Genomic DNA, 12,121 nt, shown 5'->3' with positions numbered 1-12,121 from the left:
CGGATAAATATCAGGGGGAAATTGTTCACAGTCAGAGTAGTTCAGCAATGCAGTGGGCTGCCTAAGGAGGTGGTGGGCTTCCCCTCACTGGTGGTCTTTAACCAGTAGCTGGACAGTTATTTGCCATGGATGCTTTAGGCCAGGGGTAGTCAAACTGCGGCCCTCCAGATGTCCATGGACTACAATTCCCAGGAGCCCCCTGCCAGCATTCGCTGGCAGGGGGCTCCTGGGAATTGTAGTCCATGGACATCTGGAGGGCTGCAGTTTGACTACCCCTGTTTTAGGCTGATGCATTGAGTAAGGGGTTGAACAAGATGTCTTGTATGGGCCCTTCCTACTCTATAGTTCTATAATTACAACAGAAGCACAGTAGAATTTAGTCTCTTGGTTAAAGTACACCATGGAATAAATAAAGGTGTGCTAGGGAAATTCCATACTCCTCTGTTTCCTCCTCGTGCTGAAGCAATCAGACATCCGTGTGTTTGCAGACTCTCCCTCTTTTCAGAAAATGCTTAAATTTCACTTTCAACATCCCTCTCAGCTTCCCAAAGGACCTCACTTTTCATATATGTGGGATTGGGAGAGGTATGCACCCAATCAGAAAGAAACTTGGTCTTTGGAATGTATCATGATGTACAGAAATTCCTTGCTGACCTCAGACCCACCTACACTGAGAATTTTTATTTATGTATTTATATCATCATTTCCTCAAAGCACTCTACAACAGTGGTCCCCAACCTTTTTATCACCAGGGACCACTCCATGCTTGAGAATTTTACTGAGGCCCGGTGGGGGGGGGGGTAGTTTACTCCTCTACTCTCAACCACTGCCCTAACGCTCTCTGATAGCTATGGTAATGTTTAAACATCCCTTCAAAATAAGATACAGACATGCGACAACAATGAACAGAAGGAACATTTTATTTTCATGGAAATTTTAACTCAGGACAATGACAAATCAATGGGAACCCTGAGCTTGTTTCTCTGCAACGAGATAGTCCCATCTGGGAGTAATGGGAGACAATGACACCCGAAGTGTGTTGTAAAGGGCCGGGGGGGGGGGGTGAAGGCTTGACAAGTCCCCATTGGGGGGAGAAGGCGTCCTTTGCGGTCCACCTCCAATTAGTTGATGGAGCACATGTGGTCCGCAGCCCACAGGTTGGGGATTGCTACTCTACAACATTCTCAGCTGGGAAGGATCTGGGGGGGGGGCATTTAAAGAGTGCATCAAATAGCTGAGCCTAAGAATCTGCTGTTTGGTGCCCTCTCTCTCCCTAGACCCTTTCCAGCTCTGGAGGAGGCACTTAGAGGGCAGACCAAAGAGGGGATCTTCAGGATCAGCTATTTGGCAGGAAATCAACAAGCCAACTCATCTGAATCAAGCCTGAATTGATTTGGGCTTCTCTGATTTGGCTGGCTTAAACTCGTGGGATGTTTGATTTGACCCAGATAAGCCCAAAAAGTACTCAGATCAGCGTTGATTTGAATATTTCAGAGGTTATCGAGCCTGCAGGGAGGGTATATAAATAAAATAAATCCATCTGTGGGGGACCTGCCCCACTATGTTTTGGCTTGTCCCCTGTACTCCAAACCCAGGGGCAAATCCCTTGCCAAGTTATTACCAAACTCACACCCTATTTCTGATTTTAACAAAGTCACCTATCTGTTATCAGATGTCGACCCCTATATCTCATATAGGGTGGCACTTTTTGCTCTGGCTGCCAGGAAGATTTGAGCTGATGCATTTTTACAGGATCCTCCACCTTGATACACCATTTTATTCCTTTTATTGTAACTTAGTAGTCCATGTTTACATTTTTAGGTACACAATATTGGAGAAATATTGTTTTATTTATTTACTAGGAAACAAGCCTGCTGTACTCTAAATACAGCGGGCGCTAGCGGTTCGATCCGGCCCCCCCGGGGCGCGGCCTACCTGAATGAAATGTAGGTGAGGGGGGCCAGAGTCCGAGCGGGTCTGTGTGCGGGCGGGGCGGCGGCGGCAGGCTCCGCCGGCGGTGGCAGTGGTTCCTCGGGTTCGGGCTCCGCCGCCACCAGCGCGATTGCTGTGCGGGGCAGCATGGCCATGGCTGCAGGCGTTGGCGGCTCTGGCGCCACTGGATCCCCAGAGGCGCCAATCTTCCCTCTCGAAGGGGAAGCAGGTAATGGCGGCGGGCGGCTGCGGGCGGCCGAACTCAGAGGGGGGGCGAAGCGCCTCCCGATTGGTCAGTCCAGCAGCAAGGGACCAATTAAAGATATTTGTGCCATATTGTTTTAATTGTGTTTTGTAATGGCCTTTGGCTTCATACAATAAATGTTATCGAATCGTATCGTATCGTATCGTATCGTATCGTAAAATAAAATAAAATAAAATAAAATAAAATAAAATAAAATAAAATAAAATAAAATAAAATAAAATAAAATAAAATAAAATAAAATAAAAAATTGTCCAGGTTTGCCACTGGCTGACTTCCATTTTAGTGTCTTTTTGTGATATTTGATACAGTATTCAGAGAATGATGCTTATGGTTTTCAATAAGAGGATAGGTCTGACTGCTATCTCCATCCCTGAAAAAAAAAAGTTTTCTTTGCACACCACTACCTGCAACAACTGTTCTAAATCCAGGGTGCATCCAGTTTATGTATATATTCTAACAATGACCTTTATTCTGAATACTTTGTGTTTGCCATCCTTCCTTGTTATACCCTTCACACAGTAAGGAAGGACTTCCTTTGGCAGAAAAAAGGCTGGGGGAACAACCCCGCCTCCACTCTGTCACTGTAATTTTGTCATGGAAAATGTGGTCCAGCTCAGAGAGACAGCTGTGGGCCTTAAAAATTCCTTCTCTGGGGCTTGTCTCTGAAGGTCACTGATGGGGAACAAACTGATCCTTGATCAGGAGAATCCAGGAAAGCAAGAGGATGAAAGAAAACCAAGATAGCTTTTGCTGCCAAAGATGGTAAACAGCAGAAACATGAAAAATAACAGAGAATTTTCAAAGGGGTGTTTTTTGCAATGCCAAAAAATCCGGTATCGATCACCACCATTCCAGATATCATGGTAAAGACTCAAAAGATCAATTTTCATGAATATAATCTGCTCAGGAATTTCAGGATGTTCTCCCCTACTTTTCAACGTATGAAGATGAATGTTATTGATTGTCCCAGAGTTTTAAGAAAGTCAGAAGAGAGCTGCTGAATCAGACCAGTGGTTCATCTAGTCCAGTGATTCTCAGTCTTGGGGTCAGGACCCCATTTAGGGTCATCTAGCCCCTTCCCCGGGGTTGCCAGGTTCCCCGCTGCCACGGCAGCAAGTGGCAGCATGTGGAGGCATGTGGTGGTGGCAGAGGCGGGCGGAGGCAGTGGCTGGAGGCCAGAGAAGGCAGGCAGAGGCAGCGGAACCATGGCAATGGCTGCCTCCACGTCACCTCGATTATTGTGTGCATGCATGCGCACACGTGTTTCCAGCACCCCACTGGCTCCTTCTGCAGCTACCCAGCCTGCCTGGAGGGTTGCACTGGCACCTGGCAAGTAATGCGCTGAAACGCTTCGCTCAGCGCTTTCAGAGCTGGCAAGAAAGTGATTCCCTCCTCCACGAGTCCAAAGTCACTCCTCCCAGGCTTTTACAACATACTTCATTGTTGTGGCGTGTCTGTATCTTATTCTGTAGGGATGTTTAAACATTACCATAGCGATCAGAGAGCGTTAGGGCAGTGGTTGAGAGTAGAGGAGTAAACAACCCCCCCCCCCACACACTGGGCCTCAGTAAAAGGTGTTGAGTGGTCCCCAGCGTTGAGTGGTCCCCGGTGATAAAAAGGTTGGGGACCACTGACTTAGACCATTTACAAACTGGGAACTTCACTGCCCCAGCTCCCGTGCAGGAACACAAATCAGGGGCAGATGAGGTGCACCAGGCCAAATGCTCCCCTGTGTGGGTGCAGGAAGAGGTGGGGCAACCTGCCACGACTAAAACTCCAGCCTGCAGCCCGGCATGAAACCTCCAGTGCATAAACGGTCCCAATGAGTAAAGAAGTGTTTCGTTTTGTCTTTCCTGAAGCTACTACCTATCAGTTTCACTCGGTGCTCTGGGATTCTAGTACTTGGGGAGAGAAAGAGAAAGGGGATTCTCCATCCACCCTCTCTACCATATGCATAATTTAAATAACCTTTGTCATGTCCTCTCACAGTTATGTATTTTCTAAACTAAAATCATTCAGAGAGGGGCAACCTATAAGCCTCAATATAAATAAACAAATAAAAGTCCCTGATGCGTTATTAATTGATTGATAGATTGTTCGATTTATAACCTGCCCCTAGAGGACCTGCCATCTCAGGGCAGTTCACAACATTTAATAAATATAGCATAATTAAAATGATTGAAACAAATTCAAAACTAACCATCAAGCATTGTTGATGTCTCACTCTTATTAGGAAGTGGACAGGAAAGCCATCTTCATTGCAACAAGGGAGGCCCTTCATGTTGATATATCTGTTTGTCCGAACTGGCCTCAGTCATTAGTCTGGTGGAAGAGCTCCATTTTAGAGGTCCTATGGAACTGTGCTAGTTCAGTTAGGGTCCTGGGTTTTGCAGTGAGCCCATTCCCCCATGCGGGGGCCAGGAGCTTCAGTTTGGTGCAGTGGTTAGGAGCACAGACTCCTAATCTGGCATGCCGGGTTCGATTCTGCACTCCTCCACATGCAGCCAGCAGGGTGACCTTGGGCTCACCATGGCACTGGTAAAACTGTTCTGACCGAGCAGTGATATCAGGGCTCTCTCAGCCTCACCCACTCCACAGGGTGTCTGTTGTGGGGAGCGGAAAGGGAAGGCAAATGTAAGCTACTTTGAGTCTCCTTTGGGTAGAAAAAAAGTATCATATAAGAACCAGCTCTTTCTTCTTCTTCTTCTTCTTCTTCTTCTTCTTCTTCTTCTTCTTCTTCTTCTTCTTCTTCTTCTTCTTCTTCTTCTTCTTCTCGAGTGGAATTATCTTGGGTGTCTTCTGAAATTTTTCAAGCTCTCCAATAACTCTTGTTAAGATATAGTCCCCAGAAACTTTACAAAGTATTCCAAAAAGGGTCCCACCATAGATTGATACAAGGACATTAGAATATTAGATTTTACATTTCCTGTCCCTTCCCTAATAACTCCCAGCTTGCCTTTTCCATCACTGCAGGATACGGAGTCCTTATTTTCACTGAGCTGTCCTCTCTTGACTCTAAGGTCTCTTTCCCTCTCAGTCTCAAGACGTTCAGACTCCATTAGCAGATACTTACAAATAGGATTTTGTTGTTGTTGTTCCAACATGTCACATTACAGTTACCTACAATGAATTCTATTTGCCAAATTGTTGCCTACTCATCCAATTTGTGGAGATAAGTCTTGATTGTCACCATCTTTCCCAATAATATTATTCAGTTTGTGTCTGCGACAACGTACCAAGTAAAATCTTTGCTGAGAAACCTTGACGAAGGCCATTTGAAAAGTCCTAGCAGATAATGTCTACCGGCTCACCAATATCTACATTTTTGCTTATTTTCTCCACAGGCTACAATAAGTTGGTGAAGCACGACTTCCTTTTACAGATGCCATGTAGATTTCCCCTCACCATGCTTTGTTTCTTTATCTGCTTAATAATTCTATGTTCAGTTATATTTTCTACTAATTTGCTTGGGATAGATGTTAACAGGCCTACAATTTCTCCGTTCCCATCTAGACTCCTTTTTAAAAATTTGTGTAACATAGAAATTGTAAATTCCTGCATATAGAACAAATGTTCTACCACTCTCAGGAGTGGCCAAAGTGTGGCTCTCCATATGTCCATGGACTACAATTCCCAGGAGCCCCTACCAGTGCTGGGAATTGTAGTCCATGGACATCTGGAGCGCCACAGTTTGGCCACTTCTGCTCTATATGCTGCTGTAAACCATGTAAGATCATTGGTTTATTTATCTCACTAATATCTCATCTGATTATCAGCAGCTCTTCAAAGCTCACCTTTCTCATACCTCCTATCAGTGATCCTTTAAGTGAAGATACCAGAGACTGAATAGAGCACCTCCTTTGTGCAAAGCACGTGCTGTGTTACTAAGGCTAGCAACAGGTACTCCGCAAGGTTCTTCTTTGGTAGGGGAAGTCATCCAAACTGGTTAGGTCATGCCTCCTTTGGCTCCAGGCAGGGCTATGCAAATTTGTGTAGGCTGTATTGGCTCAGAGAGATGCTGACCCTCTAGTTTCAGTAGCTCCAGCAAGACGTTCAGAGCGCAGCTCCTCTGCCAGCTTGTACAGCCCTATTAATCTACAACCTGAAGCGGCAACCATGAAAGAAGATCCAGGAATCTGGATCTAACAAATTGGCGGACGGATCTAAAGATAAGAACTCCCCTGTCTGAGGCACCAGACTTGGGTGAGGGCTTGAGTGGGCTGAAATATTTTTCTTGTGCTATCAGGAGACCACTAAAGGCTGAGATTCCATCTCCTTGTTGGCTTTTCCTGCAGCGGCAGTGTGTGTTTCATTGGCGAGGGTCGGGTAAAAAAGAAGGCACAGTGGAAGAGCAATGCCACTTGGAGAGGGAAGCCATGGGAGCCCAGCTCCGCACAGAGCAGGAGGCTCCTGGCACATCAGACAAGGCTTCAGGCATTGGAGACTGGCATGGGATTTTGCAGCCAGCCCTCGACTGTGCAGGAAAAGTTCTACTGGGTCCATGAAGAGATCACAATGAGTATCCTGCCCCATACACAATCACAGCCTTCTAGGCCTACAGGGGCCAGAGGACTGGAGCTGAAGGTCAGGGTCGGGTCTCCCTCTGAGATACATAGTCGGGTAAGGTCCTTCAATCCAGGGGCCAATCCAAGCAGATAAACTGGCCATGGCTATAGGTCCAGATTCCAACAGAGACAATTCCCTCCTAACAAACAGGATATGAATCAACAAAACAAAGATCAGCCTTCTGACTATATGGTTGAGGGCTGACTCCAGTAATTTCATTTGGAGGGAGTCCATGGCTGACTGGTGAGTACTCTCCATCATCCGGAAGGGACACAGGAGAGAATTTCCTTCACTCCACTTCACTTTTGTGCTTCCCCACATTCCAAGACACTTTTCTTTCATCATGATCTATGCAACACTGCGTGCACTTAGCAATGGAATGGATGCCCTTAGAAGAGCATTTTTGTGAGCTTGATTCCATTCTGATTGTACTCCCGGAAGGGTCTGGAGACTGTAGAGCGATTCTACATCAAAGGGAGTTGAAACTATGGGTAAAGAAGTATAAGTTCAGGTTTGAATAACTTCACTGCATTCTGTAGAACAGCCTTTTTCAAACTTTTGACTGTAGCGGGGCCCCTGAAATACATTTTCAGACTTCAAGGACCCCCAGAATTAGATCCACTTGCCTCTCTGCCATGTCACCCAGAAGTGACACGTCACCACAAGTGACATTAGCACCCACACCCACCGCCTTCCTTTCACTCCCTCCTCCTGCCTTTACTACTACTTCAGTGGCTCTGCCTCATGTAGGCTGGAAAGAAGGGCAGGAGCCAATAAGGCAACCGGGGCCCCCTACTATACCCCCCACCCTTTGATTTTTATACCCATGGTCTATCCACTGACCCTTCCAGATGGAGGCAGCCAGTTCCCTATTTTGTGGCCAAGCCCATTAAGGCAGGAAGGGGAAGAGCCCAGACCCCTTCCAAGCTCCTGAGGACTCCCAGGGGTCTGTGGACTCCTGGTTGGGATTCCCTGCTGTAGAGTATTCAGCAGGAAGATCACATGATGTCCTTGGATTTTCAAGAGACTTACCTGCACATGCTACTTTTTAGAAGTTCTCTTATAATTATTGGGGCAGCATTCCCAACCTTTGGGCAAGCATCATGTCCAAGGGTGTTGACCAAGGTACCGATAGTTCAAATATCTATGACTACAAGGAATCCACATTTATCCTGGCTTGGACAATATCCTCAATTGTAACAAAGGAGAGACGGAATCTATCCAGTGGCTTAATTAAGTATAAGAAAATAAGAAGTCTCTTATGTCATTTATTTAGACTTTGACTCTGCCAAAACGGTCTCTAGATTCATTTGTTTTCCGTTTTCAGTCTGGCTTTCATCAGTGGCAATGAGTCCGTCCTTGTTAATGTTTGAATATAATGAGGCAAATGCTGTGAGCTCTTTAGTGGTCTCCTGATAACACAAGCAAAAAGTAAGAGACTTTTTATTTTCTTATACTTAATTAAGCCACTGGATAGATTCTGTCTCTCCTTTGGACAATATCCTCTGCAGAGCCAAGGAGGCAGAAGAGCTAAGACACCAAGTTCACTGTGCAGCCTCTTCAGGCATACCACTGCATGATCAGTGAATTAAAGTAAATAAATAAAAATTCATCTCACACACCCCAGGGACAGTCTCCTTCCTCCTGACTGCTCTGTTCAGCTGAGGTCTGGGCACAGTGTCAATGGAGGCAACAGAGGTGATTTTCATAACTCCCTTCTGGCACAGAAGCTTTTGGTTCTCAGAGCTAGGGAAGATATCAATAGCTCCACTGTGGTCATGCAGATGGGTGGTTCATGTCCAAGACTCAGGTAATCATCCAGGATTGGGATGAGGATGGTCCAAGTGTTTCTACCTGCATAGAAGCAGGTAAAAATGGTTAGAAGTGGAGAAAGAAACCTGGCAGATGTTGATGGACCTCATGCATCAGTTCACAGTACTAGAACTGAGGATGTAGTCCGTAATTGTGAATCCTTGGGTCTTTACAATCAACTTTATTCCTTATCAGAAGGACATACACATAAATCCACTATAAGAAAGCCCAAAGCCAAAGGTCTTCACAATCAAATCTGACAAGAGGAGTCCATTTCCTTCAGCTTCTTCCTTGATGGTCATTATGGCCACCACTAGAAGGGGCCAGAGAACACACTGCAAGGATCATTCTGTCTAAGGCAGATGGAGTCTGTTTGAAGATACGAACAGTCTGAATAGTCTAGAACTTGGCACAATCACACTAGAACTGATTGCAGTGATCAAGGACATGTACATGCATAGTCACTACTATGGCCAAAATGCAATTCAATCAGCAAGGAGGCACTGGATCACACTAGCAATCAGTCTGGGTGACATGTCCAAGGCAGATGGAGTCTTTTTGAAGGAACGAACAGTATGAATTGGCTGGAACTTGGCACAATCAGACTAGCACTGATTGCTTTCTAGACTAGCACTGATTGCTTTCTATCAAGGACACGTACAGGCAAGCGCACACAGTCAATACTACGGCCAAAGTGCAATTCAACCAGCAAGGAGGCACCGGATCACTGGTGCTCCTCTGTGTTACCAGAAATGCACTTATACATGTGTCCTGTGACAGGTGTATATTCAGCTGTGGGGAATAGGCTAGCGAGAGGTGGTAACATAGTGAAATGGATTCTTTGCCAATGTTTACGAGGTAATTACACCCGTAAGAACTCAAGGCAGACCACAAGTATATAGTAAAAATAATAATCTTTATAGATTATATAATAAAATAAAATTATAATAAAATAGGCAAAAATATATCTAGCATAGTAGCAATCAGTTGTATAGAGAAAAGTAGAGTAGGAAAAGAGGTTTCAATCTAATTACCGGTTTTGAAGAGTAAAGACACAGAGACCAACATGAACCAGTGTGAAGGGTGTTCCTCATAGGTCCCAAATCAGAAAACACAATGTGTAGCTTACAGTCCAAAAGTACCCCAAAATCTCATTCACGCATACTGCTATCCAGAAGTGTATCTCCCATCCAGTATTTATACTTTTCATTTTTGTGACCCAGATGTAGAACTCTGCACTTATTGAATTGCATATTGTTCTCATTTGTCCTCTTTTCTAGCTTGTTCAGCTCTCATCTGTGATTTTCCCAATTGGGTGTCATCTGCAAGCTTAATTAGTTCCCCCACCCCCTCATCCAGGTGACTTTGTGAAGCCACTGTTTATTATATTTTTGGGGAGGGGGCTATGTGATGTAACCCAGGTGAGTACATGATAGAATTTTCCATGGAGCAGGATGTTGGGCAATGCCATGGCCAGGTCCGGAGATGGGTGTTGATGGGCTTAAACCAAGGAGTTAATGGGTATAAGAAAGGGAGCCATCATGTCTCAATAGGTCTAGCTGCTGAGGTTGGGGGAGAGATTTCCCTCGGCAGAGAGGCCAAGCAGGAGTCCTATGTGAGAGAAAAAGAGTTTGCCTAGGAGCCATTGGGCAAACAGGTTTTAGCCAGGCCACTGAATCAGCAATACAATAGGGTAGCAGATCAGGAGGAAAGCAATTCCTGAGTCAGGCAATACCTGTAATTCCCAGCCTATAGTGAAGGACAGTCCAAAGAGGGGGTTTCAAGGTAGAGTTAGTCCCCCACAGTGTCTTGTCAGGTTTTTACAGGGTCTGGCTTTGGCACAAGCCTAAACTATTGAGCAGTACTGCTGGTTGTGGAAAGCCAGGGTGCCAGCCTGTGAGGCAGGGGTCTTGCCATTCTTAACATCTGGGAGTCCAAAAACCCTGTTCAGTTGGGCAGAGAAAATGAATTCAGTCTTACAAACCTCCAAGCCAATGGATTGAGCGGGAAGGATTTTGACCCAGGACAATGGTGGCTATATACCAAAATCTTATGGCAAGATCACACTTTGTCTCAGAGTCCCTATCTTGGATCCTTTCACATTGAACAACGATCAAATTGCCAAGTTTATAGCCAGTTTCCACAATCTCAGGGCAGAGGGGGAGGATGCATGCATGTGCTGTTGACCCTGGGGTCAGCTGAGGTCTCAAGGTGAACAGTGACATTAGGATTTGTGCGAACTATAAATGGACAGTTAACAAGGCTCTCCAGCACCACTTGTACCTTGTATTGGTAATCAGCCACCTGCTGGCCTCCCTTTCAAGGGGGAAGGTCTTCACAAAGGTTGACCTTGCACAGGCCTACCAGCAGCGTTCTGAGTGGCGTTCTGAGTCCGCTGAAGCCCAGATGATTATCATACATCATGCACCTTCAGTTCCAGGTAAGCATCACTCCCAGGGTCTTCCAAAACATCCTGGAACACCTCCTCAAGGGCATTTGATGGGCTTTGATGACATCTTGCTTGCCAGGAGGACCGAAGAGAGACTTGCCACCATGCAAGATGCCCTGAGCCACTTCCAAGCCACCGGGCTCAAGGTGAAGCAGAATTGCCACATCAGCATCTCGTCTGTGGAGTTCCTGGAATTCCTGTTCGACGCGGCCAGCATTCACCCAACTCCTGCAAAAGACAATACAGCAGGCTCCTTCACCACAATCCAAGCATGATCTTCAGACTTCCCTGGGGCTGGTTAACTTTTACCATTTGTTCTTCCCCAACAAGGCCACAATCATGGAGCCTCTTCACTAGCTACTGGACTAGAAAACATATGAGCATGGTGGCCTGCACAGAAGTCCCCCTTTTTTGCCATCAAATGCCTCCTGACCTCCAACAGCACCTTGACTCACTTTGATGAGGTGCCACCCATCATTCTCGCATGCAACACATTGCAGCATGGAATTGGGGTCATTCTCAGTCGCTGCCTTCCTGATGGACATGAGGCCCTGGTGGGTTTCTACTCCAGGGCTATATCTTCGGCTGAGTGCAACTATGCCCAGATAGACAAAGAGGCACCCACCATCATGGCAGGACTTTAAAAGTTCCACAATTATCTGCATGGCTGCAGGTTTATGATCATCAGAGATCACAAACCTCTCCTCCTCCTCCTCACAATGGCCCACCAGATGCCACACATCCTATCACCTAGGATGCTGTATTGGTTTATTTTTCTCTACGGATACGACGTCTGCCTGGAGCACTGCCCGGGAAAGGCTGTCCATCATGCCCATGTTCTCAGCTGCCTGCTGCAGCCCAACCTCAGTGAGGATCCAGATCCCACAGCCTTCATAGTACAGATCGACTTGATGCTGCAGACATTGCTGCACTCCCTGGACATGGCCGTGCCCTCTGAGAAAGACCGGCTCCTCTCCCGCGTCAACTGGGTGTGGAGGGGATGGCCAAGTGGCAAGCAAGATGCCAATTTTGCCCCTTTCATAGCCCAATGGACAGAGCTCTCATTTCACAAGGTCTGTCTATTATGGGGCCACCAA

Source organism: Paroedura picta, chromosome 5 (genome assembly GCF_049243985.1).
Source record: "Paroedura picta isolate Pp20150507F chromosome 5, Ppicta_v3.0, whole genome shotgun sequence".
In the NCBI taxonomy this organism is placed as follows: Eukaryota; Metazoa; Chordata; class Lepidosauria; order Squamata; family Gekkonidae; genus Paroedura; species Paroedura picta.
The sequence above is the reverse complement of the archived record's forward strand: the minus strand, read 5'-3'. Positions refer to the sequence as shown.